Source organism: Neodiprion fabricii, chromosome 4 (assembly GCF_021155785.1).
Source record: "Neodiprion fabricii isolate iyNeoFabr1 chromosome 4, iyNeoFabr1.1, whole genome shotgun sequence".
Taxonomy (NCBI): Eukaryota; Metazoa; Arthropoda; class Insecta; order Hymenoptera; family Diprionidae; genus Neodiprion; species Neodiprion fabricii.
Window position 1 is genome coordinate 11,053,200 of NC_060242.1, and position 4,716 is coordinate 11,057,915.

The following is a 4,716-nucleotide window of genomic DNA, read 5'->3' on the forward strand; positions in this document are numbered from 1 at the left end:
GTACCAGTATCGTTTATCAAAAACTAAAAATGTCATAATTTATAAATAATTATTCTTAGTTGTATGCTAGTTCATAAGTGTTATTATTTATTCAGTGTATAAACAAAGTAAGTGAATTCGACACATTATGTATTGATGTTTTTCTGTTATAAACACATACGTAACCTAAAAATATGTTCAAACTTGAGCGTGATTGTTTATCAAGATTTATAAATTATGCAAAATATAATTGTTTAATTATCTCAAATATTTTGTTCTCAAAAATTTTAATGACCTTAATGAGAAACTTTTAACAAATTATAATAATTTGTCACTTATCACTTCTTGGCTTTTTGTAAACATACACTCAAAAATTTTAATTTTTTTTTTCACTCATCAGTGGATACATTTCATACATTAAATAACACATTTCCATTGCATATTACCAGGTTACACGACATGGACCAACCAACTGACTTAGGAGACGAAAGTGATACTGGTGTCTCAGATTTTGACGAGATGTCTGACGCTGAATCAGAATTTAGTAACCATGACTCCAACACTGAGCAATCAGAAGATGATTCAGATGATGGAGGTGACACAGACGACAATAACTACAGTCCACTGGAGAAGGAAGTTGAGAATAAAAAATTTTTGTTGGAGAAAGATAAAACTACAAAATGATTCCATGATCCACCTAATCAGAGAGTCCGTACAAAACGACCGAATATTGTTCTCCGTCTACCCGGAGTTAAGAATTGCGCAAAGGATGCAAAAACACCTCTGGATTGCTGGAATTTATTTTTTCTTCAAGAAACAATCGAGAAAATTGTTGATAATACTAATATTTTTTTGGAAGTTGTACGTTCATCAAAAAAATCTCAAACAGAAACTCACCCTACTTCAGTCGATGAAATACGAGCTATGATTGGTTTATTATATCTGATAGGAGTACACAAAGCATGAAGACTAAATCTAAAAGAACTATGGGCAACTGACGGTTCGGCTCCAGATTGTTTTCGTGCAGTGATTTCGAAGACACGATTTTATAATTTATTGTCTGCTTTGAAATTTGACGACGTCAACGATCGTGATGATCGTAAAAAATTAGATAATTTGGCGCATATACGAGAATTTTTTAAAAAATCATATCAAACGCTGTCAAGAAAATTATAGGCCAGGTGCTCTGTTAACAATTGATGAAATGCTGCAAGCTTTTCGAGGTCGACGTAAGTTTCGGCAATATATTGCTAACAAATCGGCAAGATATGGTATCAAAATTTACTTCACGACTGATTCAAAAACATTTTATACCTATAATATGGAAATTTATTGTGGAAAACAGCCATCAGGACCATTTCAAAAATCTAATTCTGCATTTGATGTCGTTAAAAGGCTGACGAATCCAATACTCAAAACTGGTCGCAATGTAACCTGTGATAATTACTTTACATCTGTACCTCTGGCACATTACTTATTAGAAAATAACACAACTCTTATCGGAACCATCAGGCGTAATAAAAGAGAGATCCCGAAAGGAATGACTGAAATTAAAAATAGATCTATTTACAGCAGTCAATTTGTCTTCACTGATAAAAGTAAATTGGTGTCATATGTCCTTAAAAAATCCAAGAATGTTCTGATGTACTCTACTCTACACAATTCTAATAAAATTGATGAAAGTACTGGGGAAAAACTCAAACCAGAAATAGTAACTTTTTATAATCAGACAAAAGCCGGTGTGGATGTTGTAGACCAACTGCAAGGAGAGTATGATGTTGCTCGAGATACACGGCGCTGGCCTCTGGTAATTTTTTATGCGTTTCTCAACATTGCTGGCATTAATTCAAAAATTATCTACGTGGAAAATACTGGAAAACAAATCGCTCGGCGAGAATACTTGAAACAGCTCTACTCTCAGCTAGTCCACCCGCACCTAGTGAATCGTCCTAAATTACCTACTTTATCACTGGAACTAAGATAAATTATACTGAAAACTGGAAAAATTAAGCCTCAAAAGAATCTTCAAATTTCAGAACGTGGATTGCGTTATGAATGTCCCCGAAGAGCGAATAGTTGTACAACTAAAAATTGTACTTCCTGCAATGCTACAATATGGAATGAGCATACGGTTCGTTATTGCCGTGACTGCCAGGCAAATCTCGTGTCAAGAGTCGACTTATAACTGAATGTGATAAGTAATAAACGACTTAATCTTGTTTTCATTGCCAAAAATAATGGTAAGTTAATGGTAAAATTGTCTTGTCGTTGATTGAACATTGTTACAATGTTCTATATCATTTTAATATTTTTAAACTCAATTGTTGTACTGAAAATGTTAATTACATTGATCACAAGTATGATATTATTATGAATAATAGTAGTTTTGTGACGTTAATTTAAAAAAAAAAATATTTCCTGTTAAATATTAATAAGCAAAATAATTTTTAATTAAAATAAGTAAATTTTAGTCATGTACAAGTTTCTAAAGTGCGATGATTGCAAACTAATCATCACAAATATGTAATTTTAATTTTTCACGTTTAACTTCAATAAATTATTTGTTTGAATGAATTATTTTGTATTCATTGCGTAGTCACCCGAAATTATATATTTTTTTGTTTGATAATATTATTATTTAATATATCATATTGAAAAAAAATAGTATTTGTTATCGTATTTTACTTGATATATAACCTAAAATTAATCGAGTAAATTTTAAATTTCGCTCTTGACGCTTGCGCGGAAGGCGTGAGATTTTCTCTCATCACGAAAGTAATGATTGTGGTACGGGAGACGTATGTTCCAAAGGGTTGAGCCTTAGATGGAGTTTACCACCCACTTAGAGCTGCACTCTCAAGCAACCCGACTCTGAGGAGATATCCACCCGTAGCGCGTCCCGGTCACTACGGGCCTGGCACCCTCTGCGGGTAAGTGGCCCCATTCAAGATGGACTTGGACGCGGGCCGACGCCCCGGGATAAGTGGATCCTCCCAAACACTACATTTCCCGGCGGCAGAACCGCGGGATTCAGTGCTGGGCTGTTTCCTGTTCGCTCGCCGCTACTAAGAAAATCCTGGTTAGTTTCTTTTCCTCCGCTTAGTAATATGCTTAAGTTCAGCGCGTAGTCTCGCCTGCTCTGAGGTCGTCGTAAGATTGCGAGTCCGTCGTCGGCGACGGTCGTTCGTTCAAGAACAGCACCGTCAACACGGACGAGGACACAACGTATCTCTTTCATACGTTCGAGCCACGGAAACGACCGTAAACACGCTTGCCGTACGGGAGACTCGAGAGCCCCCCGCGGCGAAACGTGGAACGGAACTTGTTCACATTAGCGGCAAACCGACCGCGCGCGGTCTGTGTGTCGCCGTGCCGAATTCGTTCGTTCTCTCGACTATCGCTAGCACCAAAACATGACGAACGGCAGCGACAGCTCTAACCCGGGATCTGCGGCGACGCGTCGTGACCGTGACATACGTGTTCGTTTGAGGCGACGCGGCCCGTTGCGCTCGCGAAGGCACGGTGCGCTGTTCCCCCGGAACGACCCTAAGCCAGGCGTGTTCCGGGAATTGTATCCGTGGACCGCAATATGCGTTCGAAATGTCGATGTTCATGTGTCCTGCAGTTCACAAGTTGACGTGCGATTAGCTGCGTTCTTCATCGACCCACAAGCCAAGTGATCCACCGTTCAGGGTAATCATATATGTGAATTTTGCATTAAAAATGCTAAAATTACAGTTGTTACCGGCTTTCTGTGGTCGTGAGCGTGGCGCCGCGTGCGTAAGCCCTTGCGCGGTTGCGCGCGGAAAGCAACGCGGGCCGCGCGTCTAATTTCGTTTGTGCGATAGTTCAAGAGCCGACGTCGCCTCGAGTTCACGAGTCGTCTGCCGGAATGTACCGGCGCCGGACCCGATCGGCTCGCAATGCAAACGATTGTAGGCGGACGGCGGTAGGCCGCGTCAGCAAGTCCCGGGCTTCGCTGCCCTCGACGCTGACGCGAGCTTCCTCGTACGGGCGGAAATTCTCTTTGAAGCCTACCGCGTTCACGGCCTGCGTCCAGGGTGTAACAGCGTTGCACCGAGGAAACCCGCGCGCAGACAGGCTGCCCGCGAAGAAGCGCTGAGACCAGCTTCGCACTTCTCTTTCGTACGACTTGACCGGGTCGAACGAGTCGAGGCAGACCGCGGAGCGGTCCCCTCTCGGCACCGAGTCGGCCGGAGGCGCGAACGACCCGCCGCTGCTCCGCGCTGGACAAGGAGTGACGGGTCGACGCCTCGGCGCAAGTCGGTCGTCGGGCGGTTTTAGCCGGCGACTGCGCTCGTCGCGACCGCGGCGAACGCCGGACCCATCGGATCCGGCATCAGCACCGCTTTCGTTGTCACCACGATTGTGTTGCGCGCCGCGGCAACCGGGCCCGACCGTTACGTCGTTCAAAGTTTTGTGAAATTTTGTTCGCGACTCGTGGGAGTGACACGCCGCTCTTGCGGCGAGACAGCCCCGCGCGCTCACGAGTCGCTGCTTCGGCAGTACGAAACGTTAATGATCCTGCCGCAGGTTCACCTACGGAAACCTTGTTACGACTGTTACTTCCTCTAAATGATCAAGTTTGGTCATCTTCCCGGCAACATCGGCAATGCCGAGACATTGCCGCGTACCAGCCCGAAGACCTCACTAAATCATTCAATCGGTAGTAGCGACGGGCGGTGTGTACAAAGGGCAGGGACGTAATCAACGCGA

The 4,716-nt window shown here is 43.0% G+C and overlaps 1 pseudogene; it reads right to left on the reverse strand.

The window, feature by feature from the left end:
- Positions 1 to 3,520: 3,520 nt before the first annotated feature.
- LOC124181756 lies at positions 3,521 to 3,675 on the reverse strand (annotated as a pseudogene).
- Positions 3,676 to 4,716: the final 1,041 nt, after the last annotated feature.